Source organism: Harpia harpyja, chromosome 5, assembly GCF_026419915.1.
Source record: "Harpia harpyja isolate bHarHar1 chromosome 5, bHarHar1 primary haplotype, whole genome shotgun sequence".
In the NCBI taxonomy this organism is placed as follows: Eukaryota; Metazoa; Chordata; class Aves; order Accipitriformes; family Accipitridae; genus Harpia; species Harpia harpyja.
In genome coordinates this window covers 584227-612084 of record NC_068944.1, presented here as the reverse complement: position 1 = coordinate 612084, position 27858 = coordinate 584227, and the positions used below count along the sequence as shown (strand labels likewise).

Genomic DNA, 27858 nt, shown 5'->3' with positions numbered 1-27858 from the left:
AGAAACGCATCAGATGCCTGTACTGGAGATGCTGAGCATACTCATTTTTAGTCTAGTTATTCCTAGCTACCTGCTCTGTGTATTTAGCCAACGAATAATTGCTGTGTATTTATAAACTCTGTGTAGTACTACTATAGAGCCTCTGCACATGGTGAAAGGTGTCCACATTAAAGGGACCCAATAAATGAAGGGTTACATTTGTGTGATAACTTGAATGTTCAGTGAATATACTGACATACCTAGAAAAAGTACATGGGCTTCTGGAAGAAAAAAACTGCTTTTTGTGTTAACAAATAGTGACAAAGTCAGGGCATTAATATTATATGTAATGAAAATACTAATTTTACACTCTAAACCTTGGTCTCTAAGCAGTTCATTTTAAGTCTGTATATTGATACACTATATCCATGAGTTGTAAGAATTTAACTGACTTATATAAATTTCATAAGAAAGTCCTGTAATATTTAAAATAAAAATAGACAAAAAACCCCAACCCAAACCCAACACAACTCTGACTGTGTATCAGGTTACACAAAACTAAACTCCTACAGAGCAAGTGTTTGGAATTTACAAATATCAACTAATCCCCTTTCAGGGACCCTCCAACAAGAATTCAGTAAGACATAAATTGGTTTCATCCAGGATTGGACTTCTTCTCAGGTCATTTTGAAACAGAGGGATGCCAAATAAGTATACGGTATCTGAGTGAAGATTCCCTGCACATTTCAGAAGCCATTGTTAATATAGCATAATATAATTTTCTAACAGCTGCTACTCATTAGTCTGAACTCAATCTAGTGTCTTTGGGGTAGGAGGCTGTAGAGTCCCGAACATAGTCCTCTCTGCTACCTAATCATTAGAAAATGTAATGGAAGGCACATAGGTGCATCTGTCACCTATTCCAGTCTTTGAACTAGTCTTTACAGATTTTTGAAACTCATGTCGATGGAAAAGGGCTTTTTTTTCCCACTACCTTTCTACATAAAGCTGTCCATATATTGTCCACTACTAAAGTCAGCAATGTTAGAAAAACACCATGAGATTCCCAGATAGAACGTGGGCCTTTGTTAGCAACTGCTTTCAGGTGGAATAGGAATGCATTGCTGGTATTTTTGATACCATGACCTAAGGTCTGAAAGCTGGAAGGAAAGTGCTCAATTTTAATGAAACAATATCTTCTTCATCTCTATTTATGCTTATGTTTAAGAAAGAGAAACAAGCAAACAAAGAAATGTATTAAAGAGGTTGATAATTTGCCCGGTCAGTTAGCAACAATTTTATCATCATTTTTTTAAATGCAGGAACAAAGCTGTTGAATTCTGAGGCTTTTCTTCCTCCCGGAGGAATATGCCAAATAAACATCTTTTTTTTCTAGCATAAGTTTATGAACAGCCATAATCACTACACAGATATTATAAAGTTTGTTTCTTTGACATTTATCAATCCACAGTGACCAGACAGGGCCAGAACACCGAGTACATGGCTCCTGGACCAGCCTTGGCCTGTGTGGTGTTTATCTTCACCTTGGGCCCAGGAGGGTGCCATTATTTTGGTACTTTCATTTCCATACTAGGATCATTCCTCGTTTTACGCACTGCCTGTTATTCTTTCTCAGAAATTAAGTCTTGCAGCTAGACTCTCAGAACCATCACCAATTTCCTTTTTTCCCAAGATTCCTAGGGACAAATATACTAGTCCCCTAGTTTCAATTGTAAATTCCTAGCTTCTTGTCTCAAAGACAGTCTTTGAAGTTGAACAGACACCCAGACTAGGAAGATTTGGGGGGGGGGGGGGGGGGGGGAATCACTTTGTGATCTATAATGCATTTCTCTTTATTAGATTCCTCCCCATTCCTAAGTACCCTGAGTCTTGGTGAGGTTGCCTTAGGTCAGAATCTACTCAGGGCAGTTTCTTCCCTCTTTAAGAGAACAGAATGAAGTTTAATGACTCTCTAAATTCACTGCTGCAAAGTCTCCTAAGACTCTTTTTTTAAGACCAGACAGAATATCCAGTCCATCGTCGACTTTTTTTTTTTCCATTGAGTATAAATTGAGGACAACTGAAGCTTTTCACAAGCCACTTAAAAGGTACAATCTAGCCTTTTAAAATTGCTCCAGTCCTGCCTATTTCATTAGTCTCTGTGTACTAGCAGCTGTTGATCTACTGAACATTTTAAAATATAATTAGTATGAAGAATATGCCTATTTAGGGAGGGGGGAAAAAAGAAAAAAAAAAAAAGCAGTATCTTTTATTATGAGCCTCCAGGGCTTTGCTGGAAATCTATGGCTTCTTTGATACTGTCAAATCAAAATCTTTTCATCTCATGTACAGCAATATTAAAAAAAAAAAAAATTTAAATGACAGCCTGAGCTCTCCAGCAGCACTGATCTAAAATTTATATCATGGATTAGGTTCTGTTTTGTTTTTGTGAAGGATGGAGTAGACCAATCTGTCTAGGCTGAGAAATCATAAGCTAAGTAAAAAAAAATACAACAATCTTTTTTTTTTTTGTGAACAAATGGAAAAACAAAGGAAAACAAAGCTATTCTTACTTGGAGAAAAAGTTGCTAGATGAAATTCATACATGCAGTACTCAGCATTCACATTTACAGAGTCATAACTTCATGTGGCATCATCACTCTTCAATCACCAGGGTGGGAAAATGCTTACCAGAAACTATAAGTAGGAAAAAGACAGAAGGAAAATATTATATCGGTTTCTGTGTGCATGGTGGGGAACATGGAAACATAATAACAGTTAGGAAAAATATGTTTGCCTTGAAGCTAAAAGAGACCAGAATTCATCATTATTGGGTTTTCCACATGTGGCTGTGTTTCTTGGTAAACAAAATTTATCTACCATTATTTCATACCCTTTTGCTGAGATTACTTTTTCAAAGCTGTGGTACCATATATAGGCAGCTTTTTTTGCATGCTTTAATTTATACCCCTAACTCTATATTCAGTCACTGTTGCACAATATGTCAGAAATTTAGGTCTTCAGGGAGGAACCACCTGTTAAAACAGCAACGTGCCAAGACCCAAAATTGCAAGACAGTAACTCTACTTACATGCTTATATTAACACTTAGGTGCCTGAAAAAGGCCCATTTAAAAAAAAATGCTGAATACCTACAATTCCCTTCTAAAATGCAGTACAAATAGAGAGCATTAACTAGTCTCTGTGGAGAAGGTACCCTTAAGAGGAATGTGTTCTTGAATCATATTGCTTAAATATGGAACTATTCCTGCCACACCATAAACAGAAGGGTGCAAGGCTGTATGTGATATGTTACAATACAGTAAAACATACAACGTACAGCTGGCAGTAGTCCTAGCTAATTTATTTTGACTGAGTTGTACCCATGCAACAAAGGTCATAACTTGAACAATAACCAGCTGAAGCATAAGACGACGCATTCACGTAAGAACATAAACCAAAAAATCTATTTCCTAAAGTTAGCCACAAGTTGTCCTTTTCAATCCTCCCAACATTTGCTTGTATTTGAATTCACATGACACACGAGTCCAGCACTGCAAACAGGGAAATATGATCAGTAACAACTATAGAGCACATCTGGCCTTAAGGATTCAGAAGACACTGGTCACGTTGACTTTAGGTCCTTTAAGACTAGCAGATTTATAAACCCTATTATATTCCACAAGCTTACAACTATGTATTCAGAATCTGAATCAATTAGGTATTCAGATATTGGCAAATAGGAGATTATGAAATCTATTCACTTAATTTTCATCATTGTCATTTTGTGAGGAAATGACTCAAATCCTGTTCACATTCAAAGTACTGGGAAAACTCTCACTGATATAATATAAAACCATATCCTTGCCTCATTAAAGAACTTCTCATTTAAAAGCTCTACAGCTAGCAAGTTGTCTGCTGTCGTACTGCTCCTTCTGGGACATGTGGAAGGAGTTTGTATGCATCTATTTTGCTGAAATTTACTTTCTTCCCTCTTCCATTTCCATTCCAAACCTGGAAACCTCTTATTAAAAATATCCAGAGGAAGGATGCACTATATTCTGTTAATACTCCTTTCAGTGGAGCACAAGCATAACCTCTCCCGAAACATGGAATGCCTGAAGAGATGTGCATGATAAGATACTTCTGTACCCAAGACTGACTGACTGTTATTGTTAATACCTTAAGGGCTGCTCAGACCTTTCTCTGCTCTTGCCCACCACACTGTGTATTCAATGGACATGTAAAAGTGAGCTCTCCTTTTCATCCCTTCAAGATTTGCTTAGGTCATAAAGACTAAAAGATTACCTGTCAAGTTACATATCTACTTTTGCTAACCTTTATGTGTAACTTGGGTGCTCTGTGAAGACCTCCCTCTACAGTTAGTAGTCTCCCAAATACCATTTTGAAGGCCCTTAATTTTCTTCTATTTTTGGTATAAGAGACCATATGAAAACTGACTTGATGCCCCTCCGGTGTATTTATTGTTACAGATCTCTTGGTAAAGAATATCCAGCAGCAGAACTTGATAAATATTTTGTAAGAGAATATGAGATATTACAAGGTATATGGTTTATACAAGTTGTAAAAGGAAATGCACAGATAGATAAGGCTGTTTTCACATTAATTAACATTTGAACTCTGGTCATGTCATTTAAAGCATCCCAGTAGTTTAGCATGGTAATTTAAAATTGATTGAAGCTATACTTTTAGAAATTGGTAACAGTACCATTGCAACAATAATTTTTTAAAATTTCAATACAATTTAAAATTCAGAGTTCGATAACAAAGATTTTTGTTTTGCCTATATTAATTTTCTTATTTAAAATTGGGCCTTATTTTTCAATTAAAAAAAAATTAGTCTTTTTTGAGTCGATAAGACAGTGGGTGAACAGCTGTACAGAAAGTATACGTGTGATGGGCCTTGAAAAACCATAAAACTGTTTTCAAGGTCTCCCTCAGCTCATAATGTAGACAAAACTAGACTGCTTTCACATGGACTGTGAAGAAATGCTTTATGAATCAAATCACTAGTGTTTTATGAAGTAAAGTACTTCATGAAGGAGTCAAATGTGAAAGTACTACATGCATAAAAACACGTTATTTCACAGATGCAAGAGGATTCAAGAATTGCATATTATGGTCATGTGTATTGAGTGTGGAGAACTATTTAATGATGTAAATTTAGATCTTATTAACTCACTGGGTAAGGTAACAATGTGAGAAATTAACATGGATATTGTTCTGAGCATCTCTTTCAGTAATTCAGAATAAAATCAGACATTACTGTATTAACCTATCTTTACAATGGAGATTGCTCCAAAAAAAATCAACACACATTAAAACATTTCTGAAATAATGTTACAATTCATAACGCTAACCTGACTATAGAGATACCTCAGCAATTGTTAATAAAACAGAACAATGCTATTAAAGAATTATAAAACAGCCCCCCAAAATGTCTTACCTGTCTGTTGATTTTAAAAAATTAAAAAGAAGAAAAAAAATCTAGAATTTTAAGAATATATTGACATAAGAAATAATTTCCTTCTGTGACAAATCTGCCATGTTCCTAGCACGCTAATGATTTCCAGAATGTGGACTTTTGGGGAATGAATGTCACAGAACCACAGGAACATGCAAAGCAAAACCAATGCTTTGTCATAGAGACTAGGAAAATCAAAGAGTCCCCCAGCAAAGTGCTGGTCATAAGAGTGATCTTATCTAAATTAAGCCATCAAGAAGAAAGGTATCTTCAAGCTTATTGTGGAGTCTTGATTGTGTTAAATATACCTGAATTTTAAGATGCAGTATGTATGCACATACATTCTTTCTGCTCCAGCCTCCCCACATGAGGACTGACGTCACAGCACCGACCCAGAGTGAACACAGATGCAGGGTAGGATAGATATTTTTAAACCAAGCTCAGCACTATCCACAGCCACTTGATATTTTTTACTGAGAATACAGCAACATTAAGCAACCAAGATGGATCAGCATTATTGAATATAGCAACCTTTAGGCAAATGAGATGTATCAGCATTATTTTCTTACTGGCCCTACATTCAGAGTGATTCTCTTGAAGGGCATAAGCTTGAGGGTCTTTTGCAGTGTTGTGAGACAGTGAGCAAAGCTGTTCATAATATCCAGTTTGTAGATGGCCCTGCAAGCGTATTGTGGAAATACACTTGATGTTTCCATCACTCCAGTGATGACAGGAACATCCACTACATTGAAACAATGAAGATGTATTAGTGAGTACTCTCTCACGGCTATTCCCAAAGCCTTTTGGAAGATTTGTGAATAATCCCAAAAGGGTAGCTTGGAATTCTGTGAAGCATATAGGTGACACAGTATGCTTAATGAGCAGATAACTGCAGCTAGTCTAACTTAACAGCTTCTGGTCCAGTTCTAGAAACACTTTACCAATACAAATTTTGCCATGGTTCATACAGGACCACGATTTCTCCTCCCAAAACAACACGCTAGAGAACAACAGGCAGACTACATTGACACAATAGTAGAGAATTTATCTAAATGTATTTTAAGAGGGACTCAATTCACTGTTACATTGTGCTTTATCAGTGGCCTGCTCAGACAGAAAGGTAATGCTGCAGCAGAGTTATATCAGAGCTGCATCAGAGTTAAATCAGAAATAACACTAGTTTCAATGTAATTACTGCTCATTTAGAATAAGGTAACTAAATTTAAGAGTCTTTGCTGCTAAAGATCTTTATTATTATATGATAACTTCCACAAAGGAAATATAACAACTTCAGATGATCAGTCTAGGGTTTTTTAAGTAATGCAAGTAAAAATAGGCTTCCTTCTCATCAGGGACACAGTTACTTGTGCTTGTGGATGAGTAAAGGATCCAGGGCTGTCAAGCAATGACAGTTTGAATGAAAGATTTCAAAGAAATAGGAGTGTGGAAAAAAGTCTCGGGGACACAGAAAAGTAAGAAGATATTTAAGAAACAACTGCAAAATAAAAGCTTCTCCTGCCAAATGAGTGAAACTTGTCAAGTCTACTAGATCCCTTAATTAACTGGGAACATGAAAGAAGCTCCCTTTGAGGAATTCAAGCTTACAGGCATCATGGCTAGTTCCTTTTGCAGAGAATATAAAATTAACAATGCATTTATTAAGCTCATAAAGCAACTTGGATGAGCTGAAAATATATATGACTAATCAGGCGAGAAATTATTCAAAATGTGGAAACAGCGTCTTTCAAACTGGGGGGAAGGAAGGGTTAAAAAGAGCTGGCAAAATTCACATTTTTAATAAACTGGAGGGTGAAAAAGGACCCAGACTTTGTCATATCCCCCCCCCCAATCCCTTTCTTTCAAAATTTGCAGGTCTATACTATCTTTAACAGATTTTTGTAAACATTTTTAATAGGAATCAAAAACCCAGGAAGCTCATTCATAACAAAATAAACCTAACAGTTCTGCAGATTATTTAACTCTCTCCTAACAGTTCAATGCTGTTCCACACAGCATTGAGTTGGAAAACAATGACAGAATTAAACACAGTTCTAGCATCATTATTTTGTAATCTGTTGCAATCTGAGGGGATTACGCTGGATAAACACATACAAACAAAAAAGCACAGCTCCCTCACTAGGACATTTCTTTCTCCTGTGTTATCCTATGCACCTGATAGAGGCTGCTGGCCAAAAAATTGTGGTTTGTTTTTTTTTTAAAAAAAAGTGAGCAGCAATTCCACTTGCCATAATGTTGCCAACCCATTTGTGCCCTTGAAAAAAACCCCCAATTTCCAGAGTTCGCATTTTCAGCACTTTCTGAAAAATGGACTTCTTTTAAACCATTGATCTGAACACCTAAACTGCTAATCCAATCAAAATTATTAAACTTGAAAAATTCAATTCTCGGTGAGTGAAGGATTGAAAAGTAAGTCCTTCCTCAAATGAGATGTTTCTCCCAGTAGCAAACGCACAAGTAATCCTTAGTGCATTGCTGTTCCTTAGATGAACAAATGACACTATCAATGTGAGCAAGGACTGCAAGAACAGATTCAATCAAGGACAGAGGGTGCGTGATAGCAAGGTTTGTTTTGCTCTTTGCATATCTTTCCTTTTTTTTTTTTTTTTTTTTTAATTTAAGTCCAGTTCCCATACACAACTGTTAAATGTTAACTGAAATATAATTACTAAAGCAAATGTTGCTCTGGGTCCTCCAGTCACCAAAAAAAAAACAAAATCCCAAACCAAAAAAACAAACCAAATTTGGAAGTCAAGGCTGATATTTTAATGTAAAATATTCTTTTAAACTATACTGTAGAGACCAATATTCCCCTTACAAGCAAAGAAATTGGACTATAAACAATTTCAGTGGGGCACTTCAGTGAACAGAAAATATATTTGTAGTGTCTGATGAATCTGTTCATTAATACTCTCTTGGCTGAGCTAAAAAGATGTAGGCAATTGCTAGACTTGCAAAAAAATGGTTTCACTCCCATCTTAACATTAAAGGCTTTGTGAAGGCACACACTCTGTATTTGTGTATTTTAAAGACCTACAACTGAAATCTATTTTTCTCTCATCCATGAAGTAGAGCATGTTAAGTCATTACAGGGCGCTCAAAGTCTAGGTGTTGGAAACTTTATCAGTTTTTTAATCCCTCTGTTGTTTCCAAACCAAAGGAAAGAGCTTGGAGACCATGTAAAGGCCAGACAAGAGCAGCACACTTTGAATTAAGTCAAATAAGATGTTATGAGTAGCAACCCAGAAAAGAAGGGACACCAGTCCAGGAGGCCATGCTAAGTGTTTGAGTAGCCCTTCAACTTCAGTGCACTTCTTGGTGCTCATGGATATTACATACAAATAAACTGCATCAGTATATTAGCAAATAAAAATCTATGCAACAGCTAATGCTCCTGAGAATGGCTATAATCCTCTTCGAAACTTCTAGTGCTGGTGGAAAGTGAGACAGCAATTGGCTTACATGGAGAATTAAAACTTTGAATATCAGTAGGTTGGTTTGGTTTTGCATAAGCTCTGCATTCACATTTGGATCTGATCCAACCCAGCCAGGCAGGTAGGCGGGATTAATTCAGAGTTTTCCTTCTACTACTACGGTATTACTGCTGGTGGTTTACTAAATGTCGCCTCTACTCTGCAGTAGATAGAGGATGAACAACACACACACCCCCCACACATCCCTGTGCTGGCTCACTCACTAACATTGCTTCTAATTCACCTATTTCTACACCTGGACAGCAGAAGCCATTAAAGAGCAATTAAACACAGCAGCTCCTGATCTGAACTTGTTTTGAAGCTTAAACTCCTAGAAGCAGCAAATCTAGTAGGAAGTTCAATAAAATAAAGATGAAATAATGTGAATTATTTAAACTTAGGGTATTTAGGCAAACATATGAAATTTTCACTGCGCTTGGTAACTGGACACAGTCACTTCCAAATGAACAAGTGAGGAGAATCTCACTTCCCAAACTCGGAAGACTCATTAAATAAAATGTGCATAAACTGCATGAGTAGATGAAGTCTTTATAGTAAGGGAAAACTGCCTGAACTTCTAGTTTGGGGAGATTTGGGGAGTTCTATGTCTTTATGTATTATAGGATTTTGACGTGGTATTTGTAGCTTTAAATTACATTATCATTTATCAGTCAAGGAACTGCTTTACTGTCCTAATGATATGCCAAAAAAGGGAACACATGAATCCCATCATTTACATGAAGGGATGGTTGTCATAATTCCCTGCTTAAGGTTGTCTCTCTGCTTTTTCTCAGGAATTTCTCTGCTAAAGACAACTTGACCCTGAGCAATGTTTCATGGGAATTTTCCAGTTTATTTTCTATCAGAAAATGTTGTACCTTTAAAAAAGTCCCTTAGCTTCATAGTAAAGCAGCTCATGCAGGATAAAGTAACCCTTATCCTGCAGATAGATGTCATGCCACCGACTGTATGTTGCTTCTGTTGCCCCAGGGATTGCTCCTGCGTGCAGGGAATTCCTGGGTAACTTGGTAAGCTGGGCTTTCAGCGGCTCCATACACCACATAGACTGCAACAGCTGAAGCAAGTCTTGACATCTTTGGCTTGTGAAACAGTGCTACCTCCTGTATGGGCTAGAATAACAAAGAACGGTTTCTGCTTTGGCAGAAACTCTCAGTCCTTCACTATGGCTCACTTTATTTTTTTGTTTTGTTTTTTTTTTCTTCCTTCCTTCAAGCACACCCAATATACTCTGTATTTTTATTTTAGTCTAAAGGGGAATTTTAGAGGATGTCTTTGTTAAAATAGAACCACATAACCCCTACTTGGTGCTTAAAGATCTGAAACTGAGAAATGGGCATAGGGATTGATATAATGTATCACCAATATAAAGGCAAGAGCAGAGAGATTTGGAAAAAGATTCAAGAATTGTTCAAAGATATATGCCTGCACTCCACAAGAAAACTTCAGACATAGCAAAGGACAAAGGCAAATGAACAGAACTTGAATACACAGAAAACCTCTTATAGCCTCATTAACTGCAAACATAAAGAATTTCCCCATTCCCTCAAATTTCCCCATTCATTTACATCTTATATATGCATTTAGAAAGTAATAGGCAAAATCAGATTTAGCTAAGATTAAAGAAACAAGATCTAGGCTAACAGCTTTTATCTAGTTCAGCTACCAGAATAGGAAATTCCGACCTACCACTTCAGACATTTGAGAAAACGCTTAGCACATTTTGATAAATTTGTTCAGCATTATGTCCCTTCGCAATTCTGTCTTTCCAACTTTGTGCTGGGAATTTAGGCCCCAATTCCCATGAAAGTGGTAATCCTGTACCACTCAGGAAAAAACCAAAATGTTGCAGGGTCTTGTTTCAGCAACAGAAATACCCATTAGAGACAGCTTCTTGCTGGAAGCAGTTTAGCTTAAAGAGGAATGGCTTCAAGCATGTGCCAACATCTTTTCTTGTTGGAGTCTCCCATTTCGCAATGATAGAATTTAACTTGAACTAGTGGCCAAAAGCTTTTAGGGGCTTATGCAAATTGAACCAAATCATTTAGTGCTTGTCCATTACTAAATCACATCATTAAAAACTATTTCTTACACAAATTTAAATCACATAAACAAGATAATACTATATTTTGCAGGAGGCATTTAAAGGTCTTTCAGATCCCAAGAAATAAAGCATCAACAGGATTAGCAGGTCTTTTGGTGTCTCAAAGTACAAATGTATCAGCTTCAGTAATACAAAAGCATTTGGTAGAGGGGGGAAAAAAAAAAAAAGAATTAAAGTGTGGTATATCAAAGTACTTTATCACCCTGGAAGGTAGGAATGGAAATTGTTGAATGAAAACAGAAGAATAGCCATTCCTGCATTCATTTTTGCAATGCGTGTGTCAGGGGTATTCATGTTATTCAAAAAAACCAGGCCAAAATCATTTGATGTGACAGGTGCATGAGCTTCTGCAGATCTGAAGAGATCTTTGCAGATTAAAGTATTTGGAGAAAACACAGATTAAAAGAAAGTGTGGAGCTTTCATTTATACATAGTATACACAGTAAAAAAAAAAAATTCAATGCCTTTGCTTACAATACACAGAGGTAATGCATGAAATTATGCAGTATTTCTGGCAAGATCAAGTTATTGAAAAATTAATTCCTCCAAAACAGTAGTGTGATTAAGCACTTCTAATCAAGAAGATACAGACTTTTATTAGGGTCTTAATAACGCATGTCCATTAAAAAACTTCTCAGATTCCTAGGCTGGTTCTGAACAAGGTTGGAAAATTATAGCTTAATGCAGTAAAGTGTGATAATACCCTCCACGGAACCAAATATGGATTTATATAACTCTGCACGACATAAGCAATGGGCCAAATGGATTTAACACAAGGGAGTCTGGTTAGGCTTTTGAAGGCATTATAATGACATTCATGCTTTCTGATTACTATTTTTCCAATATTGGCCAAAAAAAAAAAAAAAAGGGGGGGTTGGTTCTACCACTAAAGACATCTCAGCCATAAGATAGATTCTGGCCACAAGGTAAAGTAATTCATATGCAATAACCTTCAACACAAAAACTTCCTAGTGATATAAGGACATATGTAAGCAATACCAATACACATATTTAGAAATGTAAAGGTTACAGAACAAACAACAAAAACAATCATGTTGGTACTGTGCCATTTCTGGAGGGCATGCTCCTAGGAATAACCACCAGAGCAAAAAATGACACAGGAGATGACAGAACTATGAGAATTTCTTGTAACATGCAAGATTCATGACAACACCTGGAAAGTTAATGAGATTTTTCTACAGTCCTCAGCTGACCAAAATTATTGTAAGATGGACACAGGTCACCCAATTTAAGTATTTATAGATGTTCATAAATGGATGGTAACATAGACTACTGTACTACACAGTATAATGTCATTGATTTTTACCCAGAAATACTGTAACTTGCTATCTTGCCTGGAAAAAAAAGCTTCAACTGGAGCTACTTCAGCCTGTTCCCATAGCTAAGTCTAATTACCATTCTTCCATACTGTCATAGGAACACATAAGAAACACTGCAAAACAAGAAGGCCAAAAATTACATATCTGTTGATAAAAAATTTTCTAATCTGGTCTCTCACTGACTATGCTTAGGCAGGAATTTTATGGTTTCTTACATGTTTCATTAAAACCACATGCAGGCTATTCTCTTAACTTTGCTGGTTGTCAAGTAATGATTCTCCAGATTTCTTTGTGCAATTAATATATTACTCCAGGTCTAAGTTTGAAGGGTAACTGTTCTTTTAAGGCACTCACACCTAATTATGTCCTGGCAATGATTTTCTCTTTCAACAGTAGATGCTGGCTTAAACTGCCCAAAAGCTAGAGGTTAGCAGTCCTTGAGAGATTAGAAATAAACAATGAATATGTATTAGTTAAGTGTATAAATGTGAGAATTTTTGAGACAAGGGTGTGCTGTCTTGAGACAGGCACCCATTCATGCGCATCAATGAAATTAATTTGAAAATACCTCAACTCTGTGTGTTATTGGCTTGCACACCGGGTAAACGAATCCGCTTCTAGGACAACACACTGAATCACACAAATCTTCAATAGTTGGAATTTCTAATAATGCAAGACAGAAAATAAATCCAATGTATTTTTTCAAGGTGCTGAAAGGCATTAACTAATCAATTCTCTTATTTGATCTGGAAGAGAAAGCTTAACATATAAAGTTAGGTTAACACAGACGTTACCATACAAGGTGCGTAAGTGATTATGTCATGACTAAGGCAGAGACTGACTTCTGCAAATTTATGCCTAATCCACTTTCTTAAGGTAAAATACTATTTCATGTAATGAATTCCAAAGTTTTTTGCTGATGAGTTGACTGTTTTCTAGAGAACTTCAAATTTTGCCATCCACTGATAATGCAGGGCAGAAGCATGGAAACATATACCAAGTTTGCATACCTAATAAAATCAGAGAGTTGTGCAGTATGTAAATAAATATATGGAATCCATCAACTGGAGACTGGCTGTCTCAGATTTGTCATTCCTTAAATTTCTTTCCTTTGAAAGCATATTTTAATTTTGAGAAGTACACACTGTACTATTACTTGCATCTTCAGTAAACACCATTCAGAATACTTTCAGCTCCCACCTTTATGTCCAGTACAGGCTGGTGTTCTTTTATTTTGTGTTAAAATCTTTAAGAGAAAAATTGTGTTCTTTGTGCCTACAGTCCTTCTTTCATGGAGAGGAATTTCTTTATCTCCCTATTAAGGAAATTCCTTCTAAAACTAGCAAAGATTTCATACTGATATAAATGTTAAGTGTCCAGAGGTAGAAGGGTGAAGGGATTATTTATTTAGGCAAACTCTGGCTATATCTGTTAGCTGTATGGTCTGTATGTTGTAGCCTAACTCGAGCAGTTCTGAAGAACAGAGCAGCTGGTGCAGACATCCAGTTCATATGCATGTCAAAGGAATTTATTTTAGAGTAATTATAGTGTGGTGTCAAATTAGACTTGTCTTAATAGTTGGAGTGCATTAAGTGTGCATCTTCTGGTTTAGTCACCTCTTACAGGAATACAGCACATGCAGTGGCAAAGCACAGCAAGCAGGGGCAGTTGGTAAATTGGCTTAAATGTTAATATAAACACATCCTGTAGCATATAAGAACAAACTTTAAGAAAAAAATCCCACCAAAGCATCAGTATTAAAACATATAAACCAGATTATGATCTGCAGAGAGAGAACAAGTACAGGATGGTCTTTACTCTCAGAATTTAACTAGGTATAAAAAATTACCGAAGTCAACATTTCATGGAAGTTTAAAACAAATGAGAGATATATTTTCTTCCCTTTTATTATGTCTGTCTTCCATGTTCCTTACTCAGGTCATTCTGGTAAATGTATAAGAAATGAGGTGGAGACCTCTCCATTTTACCCCAAACCAAAATTACTAGGAAAGGTTTAATGATTCAGTGAAAACAATCTTACCATGGATTTCAAATGGGGTGTTCTGTAACAACTTTAAATCAAGATTAGCGTCTACAGAAAACAGGATAAAAGAAAAACAGGTCTAAAGATTACTTTAGAAGTAATGTGATTGCTCTGAAGTGACGGTACAGATATTTTTATGTGGATCATTTAAAATATGCTGTTAAAAGGTTGAATTATGTATAACTCGTATAATATGCCAAAGGCTTCAGTTTCCTAAATAGGGCAGCTCTGTCTTTAGTGAGCATAGGCAAATCTTGGGGCAGTAGATGTTCCTTTACAAGTTGCATTATTTAAATCACAAAGTATCTAAAAAAGTACCTCCCAAGGGTCTATTTTTCAAAACTAATTTTGGAAAATGTTCTGTTTTGAGGCACAGTTGCCTCTAGCTAAATGCTTGTTGACTGGAATACCTCAGCTAGAACTGCATAGTTAATATACAGATTTTTCAGCTGGCTGGATTATGTTTTGTAATTTCTCTACTTGCATTATTTGAATTCATGTATGCATAATGTGAAACAGTTCTAGTTCTTCTGTGATGTTCCTGCTTTCCAACACAGGCTTCAAAAAGCCAGGAGCAATTTTGCTCATCACATGCTGTCCTTCTGCTGTCAAGTGCAAAATCAACAGATGCAACAGTAACGGTCGGGGTTGGTGTTTGCAAAAAGAAATGTCTGCCCTGTTAGCACCACTGCTATACTCCCTAGTTGTGCCCTTCTGCACCTTTTCATTAATCAGAACTTTCCCTTTTATTATATATGTTTTAGGACAAGTGATCTTTCCTTTAAGAAGGGTACTTGATGTTGTCTAAAATACTGGCTTCTAGACACAAAAACTTTTAGGGTAAGAGTTATTCTTGGAATTAGAAGTATTTGAGGGTTGTCTTCGTTCCCAAAATTTGGGATGAAAACTTTTCCTTTGAAGACTTATGATCTATTTGTGTTCAGTCTACACATCTGTTCTCTTTGCTTCTCTTGAGATAGACTCCCACAGACACAACATCCCATAAGGTAGAGACTTCTTGAGTATTTGAAATAATACTATTTGACACTTCAGTCTGGTCTTTGAAAAAAATACTCCTGAAATAAATTGCAATCCTCACTTCAGCATAACTTCTCTTGAAGTAGAATTAGGCACATTTGTAATCTACAAGACCACTTCCTAAATAATATATCCTAGAGAACATACAAATATATGTTTATATGTGTATAAAAATATAGTCATCATAGTAATGACAACTCTGCAGAAAGGCGATCTTTCTTTTCAGGAGTAGTTACCATTTAGAAGTCTGGCTAATAAAAGTATGCATACATTCATGTACAGATAGCTCAGTCTAGAGCAAATGCAGTATTTGCAAATAGCTAAAGTAGATTTTATTTGGTTGTTAGTAAATAAAATTGATTTTGTTTCTTCCCCAAGTTGAGCCTGTCTTTTACCTGCGACCATAAGTGGTGAGTGATCCCTCCCTGTCCTTGTCTTGACCCATGAGCATTTCTTTATATTTTCTCCTCCTCATCCCCCTGGCACCGGGGTGGGGAGGAGTGAGCAAGCGGCTGCATGGTGCTTTGTTAGGAGCTGGGCTTAAACCACGACAACTGGTAACAATCTCCTGGACAGAGCTGGAGGTGCACATTTGCTTACTCAGGGCAGGTCTCCAGGCAAACATCTGAGGAAGAGACTAGGAAAGTGGCTTTATGTCCAGAGCAATGCTGTCAAGCACTCAGCCTGTCAGGCCTGCAGCACTTTTAGCCTCCTCTGTTCAGTGTTGCTTGGTAGAGCCCTGAAGCAGGAATTTATAAATGGTGCCACACCAGGATACTGTAAGAAAGAACATCTGCTTAAATTAAGCTGCAGCCATCAGAGCAGCCAGGAACACCCTCCTTCACAGTTCACTCCATGCTTGGGATATATTTACAGAAACTTGTTAGACAAAGCAGTGCAAAGACTGCACCACTGACTGATATTTCCTCTACACTACCTGTTGGCACTCTGTAAATGGCACCATAAAGTAACAAGATGGATGTTACAGTAAAGAGGGAAGAGTTATAGGAATTAGGCTTAAAAATAATTAAATTCTGTAATTTCAGTGCTTTCCATGGAAGATTGCCTGTACAGCAAGATAAAGAATTGATCTCCAGACACATGCAGATTAACATCCGAGCAATGTTTTGTGGGATTTCTGCTCAAAATTCTGAATGTTAAATTGAAATAGTGCGTTCCGCAGGTACGGTTATAAAGGCAAGTGGCTTAACAAGGAGTAACAAGGCTGAATGGATGAACTGTTTTATTCTGTACCGCATGAATACACAGAGAACTTTCAAGAGTAGTCACACTGCAGGTGGCTTGTTTCGATTTAAAGTTAATTGCAGGTAATAAGATCCCAAAGAGCATGACTTTTTTCTCAAGCAGAACTACCCCAGGGTGTCATTGCTGATTGGAGCAGGGGAGGGGAAACCTATAAAAATGAGCACAATGCAAGCATCCTTGAATTTGGCGGTACAATATTTGGAAGCAGTGTTTTCCCTTGCAGTTGACTGTCAAATAAACTTTACTCCAATGTTCAATGCAGTGGCTGCATGTCATTCATAACTCCAGGCATTGTAATAGAAAAGAACATGTTTTCACCCACAAGACTTTGGGAGATTTAAGAGAAAAGATTTTTAATAACCTGAAAATAGCTACTATTTCTAGACTTCATCTGCATAGATGTACAAGTTCACATTATATCCACCAAGCTGGAAGCATCTTGGTATACCTCAATGAAAGCCGTTCAACTTTGTTAAGCAGGAACAGAAACCGTATAGAAGTCAAACGTGCTCCTCTGAAGTTTGAAAGTCACCAAACTGTTACTGTCTGCCCACAAACAACTCTGTATTGCATTACGTGTGTATGACAAGCCTCTGAGCTGGCCGGAACTCTGTGGTGGATCTCCCTCAGCCTTTCTTGTTAGACGTCCTCCAAAGAAAAGGCTTCTGAACTCAAAAGCCAAGTCTTATTAGCATATGAAATGGGGGGGGGGGGGGGGGGGGGGGAATAAAAGCCAGCAAGTCTAAAGACCATAAAAATAAATAAAACTTATGACCATCTCTCTTGCATATTGGAAAAAGAGAGCTCCTTTCTCTCAGGTTTGTGTTTTGCCCACCCAGCAGCTGGGTTGGAGAAAAATCTGCCCTGGCCTCCAGCTCCCAGTAAGTTTCTTCAGCGCTGAGGCTGTCACTCTCCCTGCTACCATATTTTGTGGGTTACAGCTTTTCCTCTCCTGGGCTTAGTCAGCATGGGAGTTCACCTGAGGAGTATGACCAACAAACACACTATTGCTGTACACACAATCTCCCCAGGAAAGCTAACAGAGGTCCATCCTTTTCCCTAATCCACAACTTTGCCACCACACCACAAACTGTGAACTCCCAGCATTATGCCCACAATCTCACTGACCTCATGGCAGATGCAAAGGTCCAGAGGAAACCTGGGCCTCACAAGAAACGTGACTATTCCCCCCCTTTCAACTTTGAAATTTGCTCTTTGAGGTAACTGGATAATCTACCAAATAAAGGCAGTTTAGGATGTGAATAAAAGCATATTATTTGTGTGACTGAACTACTTCTGTTTGAAAACTAAGTTTAGACAACAGTATTTTTCCAAGGTGAAATGTGTCATCTCCTGCAGCTTCCTAACTTTTCCTTCAGGCAAAACATTTCAGGCCTCAACTTCTGTAGCATGTGAAATCTTTTTACTTTATAAGCAGTGGTAAAAAAGCAGCCAAGAACAAAACTGTCAGAAAACAAAAGCAGCAAAATTACTGTTCTCATCAACGTACTTATTAGTTAATACCTTTCTGAAAAAATTTGATCCCAGTGGCTACCATTGGTTCAACAAGCAAAGCACTGAAAAATATTGACTAGTTAATCCTTAGTCATAAGGAACATGTCTGTTCAGTTTCCCAGGATTTCACATAAAGTGTATTTCAGGCATCTAAATCCAAATACTTGCTTTAGGAACTGAAACATCAGGAATGCTAAATTTCTTTCTTATTAAATCAAGAACTGACTGGTTGTTTGCCAAGAGCAGAAATTTAACCTGAAAAGTATAGCTGAAGTTTGAAATAATACGGTTTATTAGGCTGGAAATTAGAGTTTAAACCCAAGATTTATTAGTTTTGAGAGACATTAGAAGTTAAAGACATTAGAGAATTTAAAATTTTACTAGATACTGCAAGGAGCAAATCCGGTTGCCTTATAAAATTATACTTTTTATCTAAAAAGTGAAATATTATTTGGGAACCAGATTTTCTGTTTCTCACCCTCTAACAATATTTAAAACAATATGTATGCAACTTAAAGAACAGAAGGAGAATCTTAGCATACCTTAAAATAAAGTAGCACCTGAACTGTAAATGTACCTATTTTCAGTTCCATGTACCTACATCATACTGTGTCAGTTAACAGTACTGATTACTAGTTGGCTGTGCCTGCAAAGCCCAAACTCATTATCTGCCCAAACCTTCCTTTGAAATTTACGTTCAAATATTTTCTGTTCTAGAGCAGTTTTATTTCAAAGAAATCTCCCTCCACACTCTTCTGTTACACACACCTCAGTTGCTTAGATTGAGCACATATTAAATCTGTCATTTTTCGAAAGGAGGTGGTAAAAAGGTGATTCACACGTATAAGAGGCAAGCAGAGATGGAAATTTTTTTTAATGCAGCTTCTAGAAGTTTCTTTGATGACTCCCCTGGTGGTTTTCATTATCGCCTTCATGAAACGTTAACCCCCTTTTCCAAGATGAAACAGAAAGTGATAAAAATTCTCTTACTTCAGAAGAATAAATCCAGTGCAAGGCCAGCTACTTTCCTAGTGACCAAATGCTACTTGCTTTAAATGGGAGCTTTGTATCACCATTTTATTGCACCTGCAACTTTAAACTATGCCTTTCAGGATAATAGTTGAGCCCCTAGTGCAGGGGTGGTTGTGACCCACACGTCTGCAGTCCTTCCAAGCCACCAGCTTTGTTCACACTAGACAAAGGAAAGCTTTTTCAAGCACAGGGTGCCCTTGACAAGCGCTTATGACCTTTTTAAAACAATTTTTGTATTCTGCTCATACAAAAGAAATAAGAACATGGCCAATTCCATTAGTTATCAATGACTGCCATAATAGCTACAGGTTATAGTTCCATAATCTTTACTTTTAGAAGGATTTAGGTGAGGATTTTAACATACTTCCAGAAATTAGGATGTTCCACATCGCTAAAATTCAGTGTGAGGGTGAAACAAAAACAATCCCCCCAACCTCCCCTTAGCATGAACCTTGTGCAACTGTGCAAGAATATGTGACACACATTAGTGACATGGAAATAGTGTCTGCACTTACCTTTCTTGTGCCCCAGTGATGTGAGATGGGATCAGTTCTATTCACAAAGACAGGTCAGGTTAAGTTCTGGTTAACATTGCTCTTCTGCGGTCATTGGCACATGCTACCTAAACATGCAAAGAAAAAGATGATTTATTAGGTAAACATTATGGACTTGCTGATCACTAGCTAGTAACAAAGAGAAGGGAGCAGCAGTTTTGTTCTTAACACATAGATCATACCTTTCGCACTTGTTTCATTACAATCATGAAATGATTATGTTGGAAGGGATCTCTAGAGCTCATGTGGTCCAATCCCACCACTCAGAGCAGGACCAGCTTAGACTTGGTTGCTGAGGTTTTGAATATATCTAAGTATACAGCAGACAAAAAAATGAATCTATGAACTCTACTTTTTTTGCATGTTCTTTATCCTTTGACCTTTATTGTTTTTGTCTAGACTCCCACTCTTCTCACTCTTGGGTTTTTTTCTTTATGCCTTTTTACTGCAATCATAAATCAAATATGACACCACTTGTCCTAGCGTTCCTTCACAATCCCTCTTCCACATTACTTCCATCACTGAGGTTCATCTGTTTTGACTTTTTCTTTTCCTAATATATAAACATTGTGGAGTTTTGCCACCTCTTGTGAGAGAGGGTATATATGTTTTACCTGTATGAATCTTATTTGTAGGCACTTGCTCTATTGGAAGGTTTCCCTGTTTGCCTTGTCCTGGCTATTATGCCATGCATTTTGTTGAAAACTTTAGAGGGAGGAGGAGATTGTACATCTACCTGAGCAATTACAGACTAACAGAGGCAGAGAAGCTGCAGCGGGAACAAAGACTGGGAGAGTCCTGAAACAGTTGCATGCACACCAAAAGCAAAACTTCACATCCTCTCTTATTTCCAACAAAGTGCTATCTCCAGATCTCTGTCAGGTGGACAATCCTTTCCTCTGACAAATTCTCTGGGCTTGCGTTTCATTGCTTGTTTGTCCCTCCCCCCCATACGTCCCATCTCTTTCTAACTCTCATAAACATTGTTGCACATTGTGAAAGGTCTGTCGCTCCTTCATGTCAAATCAGTTAGCACCACTTAAGCCTTGCTGTCGCTTTTATTCTCTATCCTACAGGGGAATGGATGTAGACTTTGTTTTGCAGAGAAAAAGCAATGCATACTCCCCACATTTTCATTTTATGACTTGTTTATAAAAGATGAAGTTTCTGGAAAATACTTAGAGATCAATTCTTTTTTTTAGTCCAAATACTGAAAGGGACAATTGTAATCTGTGACATCCCAGATTTTGACTCCAACTTTGGCAGGCTGGTTTCTGCTGTAAGGTAAGGTTGTAGCTGCAATAGTAGCCAGCCTTACACAAAGAGAAGCAGCATAAAGGAAAGGGAAGAAAGAAAAACTGGGTTCAAGGAATCTCAACTGGTCAGCAAGTCCATTCTAGGGCAGCAGCATTTCTGGCAGACTTTTGCATAAACTACCATTAGAGACCTTAAGTGACAGGAGCTCTGCAGCCTCCCAGGGGGATGGTTTCCTGTGCTTCACCGTCCACCTTTAGAGGAACCCACCCAGCCCAGTGCCTAACCTGCATCCCCCAACGTGGCCAAAGCCCATTGCTTCTTGCCTGATCTAAAGTATACAAAAAGGAGCCTGATATTTACCTCTTTGCAGCAGCCTTTCTGTAGTTCATCCCTCTTTCAGTCATTTCCTTTTTGTGCCAAAAATGGCCCAGACTGAACAATGAGAGATGCTAAGTGATGCCAGGTAGAATTAAAAGATGACTTTGCTTTCCTTGGGGCTCTACTCACATGCGACATGCCCCCCCCTTCTTCTCACTGTTTTTCGTTTGCTGAACACATACTTGCATAAATATTCATGTTTATACACTTTATACTATTTTTATTTATAATAGTAATTTTCAAAGATGTTTATTACATTAATACTTGAAAGATGGTTTCAACTTTGTCTCTTAAAGAGAACTAAACTTGCATGTTCTGCCTTACCATCATAAAAGAGGTTGTTTACAGCTAAGCGGCATAATCAGGTGTGGAAGTCAATACACTAAGATTCAGTCAAGCTCAATCTTTTTCTTCAGAAATATTGATCTACTACATTATTTAGATTTATTTGCTTACGGTAAACTAAAAGAATCAAAGTATAAGAGGGAACTGAGTCAAGGCTGGCCCTTCTAACATTTGCAAAAAGTCTCTAGCATGAAAGAAATCCCTTTCTTCAGATTTTACAGCAAGAAAAATAAAAAACTACCACCAGGAGAACGTTGCATTACTGCTTTGAAAGTTGGAGATTGCTTGGGATCACTCACACTCCTGAGGAACCTAAATCCCAGAGGCTTTTAAGTAGTTTGTGAATCCTGTGAAGCATGATACTTTCGACTTCAGAGAAGAATAGATACTTTCATTCTAAGAAATACGGTTCTGTGAATCCTTTTGGTACCTATATTTGTTGTTGTTTCCTTCTTTCCTCTGACTAGCAATAACACCTCAAAATCTGCTGTGGAGTTGCAGGTTGGGCTCCTTGAGGCACAAAGATCATGTACCATATCTGGATTATGTGGCACTGTTTGTAGAGAAAATTGGAGCTAAGTACCTACTGAACCACAGTATAATGACTTTAGGCAGCTGTGGTTAGGCTAGCTCAACTTTAGCTAGCTCAACAAAGTAGATATGTTTTTATACTTTGCTCTGGAGCCTGTATCCTGTGAGATTCCAAGTGCTTTCAAGACTTTGAAAAGTCAACAGAAATTCAAAACATTTTGTAACTGATGGGATGCATTGAGAACATTACAGAGAAGAGCCCAAGAAGAGACATCCACAAATAAGGCCATAATTTGTAAAGAAGGAGGGAAATACAGTTCAATTAATATAGGCATCAGAAGCTAATGATGCATTCTGATTATCTCCACCTCTGACAAAATTTTGCAACGTGTCCGAATAGCATCAGGATGAAGGAACCTAAACGTGTTTTACTAGAAAATGGTTAGTTATTAGTATAATGACATGAGTGTGTACAAAAAAAGAAATAATAAAAAAAAGCAAAGCCAGAATGAATATCCTGTATATGCTGTAGGTACAGTTCAGGCTTACTGGGAGTTAGATTTTCAGTGGTAGCAGCGTTATTCTACACACTTTGTGGGGTTTGTGGCAGGTAAAACACAACCCAAACCCAACAACTGTTTGTTTGGCTTCCGAGTTCAGATTACCAGCTTTCCAAAACTCATGGAACTGGATTAGTACTAAACTGAATTCTCATTAACATTTCTGTGAGCAATCAATCCCCAACTATATTTTCTCACTAAGCTAATCAGTTTTATTAGCTGTCACATATTAGAGCGATATATGCCACAACTTGTTTAGTTGTAGAGTTTGCAGAAAAAATAGAATTTTGTCAAGAAACTCGACTACTCTGAAACTAGCTTTCTTCATGGGAGCATACCAGTAGCAATCAGCTTAAGCTCACTTAAATAAGTAGGTTCTTCATCTTAGATTAGCCAATAACTTGCTGATGAGGCCATTTAAGTACATAGGATTGAGATTGGACATCCTGATGGTGTCAGAGGTGAGGCCTACATGGAGCTATGTAAAATCCTGACTGATGTTTTAACACAATGCTATTAGCTGTGATCAGTAAATTGTCTACCTACCACACACTACCTGTTATCCTACTCCTGATCATCACCTTTCTTTGGTGCTTCTCTCCCTGGCTCCTAGGAGAACTGCTGGAGGTACCATCAATTTAATTAATGGGAGACATTTAACTCATTGCCTATGCAGAGTACAATCACCTGGAGTAGGGACTACATATTCTGAGCTACACAGAAAGAACCTATCTTCCACAGATTAAATTAGAACACACTTTAGACAGAAGATGCAATCATGAGACAGTGGAGGAGTCAAGGCATCACATTTGTTAAAGTTATCCCCGCAAAGAACTGAAATTTTTTTTGAACATCATCAGTTTTCACAGGTTCAGTGCAACCCCACCCTTCGCACTCTAGCCGTAACTTTACACTGAAGGGACAAAGAAACAGGAATAACACTTAAAAAGTTTTAAATAAAACTAAGAATTATTCAGTTCATTCTAAGATTTTACTGTTTTCCCTACTCTGTTTATTTCAACAAATTAACTGCCGCCTCTGCCTTAAATATCTGCCGCCTCTGCCTTAAATATCTGCACTCCCTTTTTGCTGTCATGTTCGAAGCTGGCAGGGAAATTTTCCGATGGTGACAAAACCAAGATTAAGGAGACACATTTTCTTTATCCTCTATCATCTCTCCGTATGTCTCTGCTTCACGAAGAGCCTATATTCCAGAGAACCCCACAATGTTGCAAATGAACGCTTTTACACAAGCAATGCTACAGACTGCTAAGACACAAACTTGTGCTGTTTCCTCTCATTTTTTCAGTGGCCAGAACAAGAGAGGTCTCAATCCTTCAGCGATCTTTGCATTGCAGCTCTGCATTCCCCACACCTCTGGTCCTATAGCTGCTAGGGTGCAAACTGCCCTTAAAGGGGCAAGACAGAAAAATTGTTTAGGCATTGCTGGCAACCTTTGAAGGAGAACCCATGCCTCAGTAAGTTACACAGACCATCCTGTAAACAGTAACTCCTTAGCACCACGATATACATACTAGATGATACTGCTAATACATAACTTCTATGCATAGATATATGCAAATATACATAGGCTGAAGCACAGTTACATCATTAATTCATTTTCCTTGCAGTTAGAGACAGTATTAATGTACAGTGGGCAGGACAGGAAAATTAAGAAGCAAGCTTGAAACTGGAGGAGGAACAAAAACATGGGAAGAGAATAGGTTGGTAGCAGAAAAAAGGCAGAAAAAGTGCTAAAAAGCAAGAACATGGGGGAGAAGGGTGAGGGAGGAAGTGAAAGCTATCAAGGAAAAAAGGATTAAATAGGATTTCCAGAGAATCACAAGACTATCAAGGTGAAAATAAAAACCAAACAAACAAAAAAATCAAGCCTTATCCATGTGCGAAAGAGCAGCCAAAGCTTGATTCAAGGAGAGAGCTGATACAGAGAAAGTAAACAGTCCCACAAGAAACCCCCAAACACCACTGAAGGTGGGCTGTGCTACCTATTAAGGATAGTAGTAGGCTGTCCCCTAATCTGCCACATGTTTATTTTTCCAAAAAAGACATGTAACACCCCAGAAGATGTTTCTTCTGAGATGCAACACCCTGAATAACACAGAAACAAAAACATTCAAAAAAGGTGTCACTGGAAAATGAAGCTTTCCAGTTACCATGGTCAGGTGCCTACCTGAGACAGGGAAGGAACCTCAGTTTCAGCAAATATCCTGTCTTTTATGAGATAGACAAGAAAGTAGCAATTCCAGCTGGTTATTTTCCTGATATCCTAAAGATCTCCTCAGTGTCTTCAGGTATCAGTGATTTGTTACATAAAATAAGGTGTTAGAGAAGGCTATGGAGAACAGTTTACCTAGCAAGCAGGTGTTTGCTGTTGCTTTGATGCTTGCTTAGATCTAACATAAGGAGGAGTTGCTCTTCTCCTCAGCTTCAAAGTATCTTACACTCTTTATTTTTAAATTGACCATAACCCACCTGTGGAAACAACAGCTTGTCAGTGCTCACAGATAGAAGACTTATAAGGGTAATCCATTTTAAACAAATAAAATGACAATCTTAAGCTGTGTTTTCTGAATAAAAGCAGTAAAAAAGTCATGTAAGTCTTACATACAGCAGTGACAAGCGTTAACAAGCTCACATTGCAGAAAACAAGAAATAGATCATGCTGAAGGTTTTTGCTGTGGTCAGAGATAATTATTTCCAACAGAAACAGCGAGAGACAGTCCAAGGTCTTGTGGTGAATGAAAATTGATGCCAAACAATAAGTATAGATTTTAATGACTCTGGTTTTATTAGTGTTGTTAAGACCTACTGTATAATCTGTCCCTAGAATAATTTTTCTGTGAGTTTTCTGGGAATCAGGCATGCACGAGCCCCTTTGACTTGAATGGAAATTGTGCAGCGAAATCTTGTGCAACTCTGAAAAATGTATGCAGCCCTGCTATACAGAGCAGAACACTTTCTATGCAGACTTTTTCACTCACTTTACATATTACTGAATAAATAAATTTCTAATAGCCTTCAGCATTTAAAGCTTTTTTCTGATATGTGCCAAAATTACTGTGTGTCTGAGAAAATCATGGGGGGTTCTTTCTGAGATCTGGTCAGCAAAGACAGTCCACCAACACTGCAAAACATACGCCTTTATGAAAAGCTGTATCTTCCCTTCAGAAGATACTGAGCCCTTCTCAATTTCATTCTTGCATCCAAAAATGCACTGCCTCTAGCTGAGTGCATAAACTTCCATTTTAGCTGTAGTATTTTTTCAAGGATTTTAAGATTCCTTGTTGAAATACCCATGAACCTAAAATTAAATAAAAAGGTAATTTAAAAACCATCCTAGAATTGCTTGCAGGCCAGGTATCTCAGTGCTCAGGTATCTCTTAAGTTAGAGCAGCCCAGTAAACCTGATCAGAGGGCAGAGCTATGGCCAAGGGCAGGAGTCAGACTCTCACTGCACAAGTGCTCTGTGACACCTGCACATTAGACAGCCTAATTTAGGACTGTGGGTTTTCTACATAGTTAACAAAGAGAACTATGTGTCTCTAATGGTCCTCAGTTAGCATAAAGACATTGCAGTCAACATATCCTGAGCAACACTATACAAATTTAAAAGTTATGAAGATCACTTGAAAAAATATTTTTATATAGATATTCTAGTTAATACAGCCAAAAAACCTGCTGACAAGCTGTTTTCATTATGAAATAATGGAAAAAAAAATCCTACTTTCTCTCATTTTTTAAACTGCCCTTATCTTCCATTAGCAAAATGATTCTTCTACTCTCTTCCACTGAAAATGTTAGGAAAAAAGATAGTGAAGAAATAGTAGTATGTTACATTCACTTTTTATTTTTTGCCTCTGTAAAAGTGGAAAATCTGGGTGGGTTTTGAGTGAAAGGCAATGTTTAACTTCTTGTTCCTAAACCTCTTCTCAGTCTCTTATCCTACAGGAATAAGTATATTCTGAGTACTCAGAAGAAAAAAAAAAAAAGAAAAGAAAAAAAGAATACCAGTATTTTCAGAAATCCATACCAAATATTAGACTCCTACATTCATGATTACTTATTTTCATAAAAACTGTTGGATTTTCTCTTGAGCTGGTCACCTGCATCTTATGAGGATGAAACTGTTGTTTTGAAACTGAGGTACAAGCATATTTATTAATTCTAGGTTCTTATTAATCTACCGCTCACTTTGTTTTTTATTCAAGTAGCTCCGATAAACAGGAGCAATTTGTCAACAAATGTGCTTAACAGCGCTCATAGCTAAAAAAGGTAGTGATTTCACTAAATATCATATTTACTTTATATATTAATGTTAGTACATCTGAAACTTTAATAAAAAGAAACGGTGGGTGTTAGTTTTTCAGAGTAATATTTTTTGAAGAATATATCATTTTCATTAAGCTAATTTGTCTTAAAATCAAAGCTTGGATGTTTAACTAGTAATTAGGAACTGAACATTACAAAAATAGCATGTTTCTGTCTGAATAAAACAGTTTGGAAATTACTCTTGGATTGATGGACAAGATTTCCAAATGTCAGGTTTTAACAAGAGTCCTGAAGACATCTGCAAAGACATTTTTATTACAAAGAAAATAAAAAGTCCGTGACTTCTTTTCAAAGGGAGGATAGAAGAAGAAAGTGTTTGATTTTTCTGACCACCTCATGTAATTTAAAGAAATGTGTTCAAGCCATGAATTTCAGATGTAAGGTGCTTTCAAATGTAGTTCAAAAAACCTCAGAGCTATGAAGACATGTGCCTTGTTACAGGCTTAGATTGATTTTACCAGGTACAGGACTTCAGTCTGTTGTTTCAGGTCATGCTCCTTATTATTTAATCTATTCTGCTTTACAGGAAAAGTGTGGCAGGTGTCTCAAAATTCCACACACTTGCTGGGTCT

The 27858-nt window shown here is 37.4% G+C and overlaps 2 long non-coding RNA genes across 2 annotated transcripts in view; one reads left to right on the top strand and one right to left on the bottom strand.

The window, feature by feature from the left end:
• The window catches only part of LOC128142344 (uncharacterized), a 172726-nt gene that overhangs the window by 47653 nt on the left and 97215 nt on the right, over positions 1 to 27858 (top strand). The window lies entirely within an intron of this gene.
• Positions 1 to 27858, bottom strand: part of LOC128142343 (uncharacterized) — a 49702-nt gene that overhangs the window by 19129 nt on the left and 2715 nt on the right. Inside the window, exon 2 of the long non-coding RNA XR_008235355.1 lies at positions 19827 to 19933. This is a non-coding gene — a long non-coding RNA (uncharacterized LOC128142343). The remainder of the gene's footprint in view (positions 1 to 19826; positions 19934 to 27858) is intronic.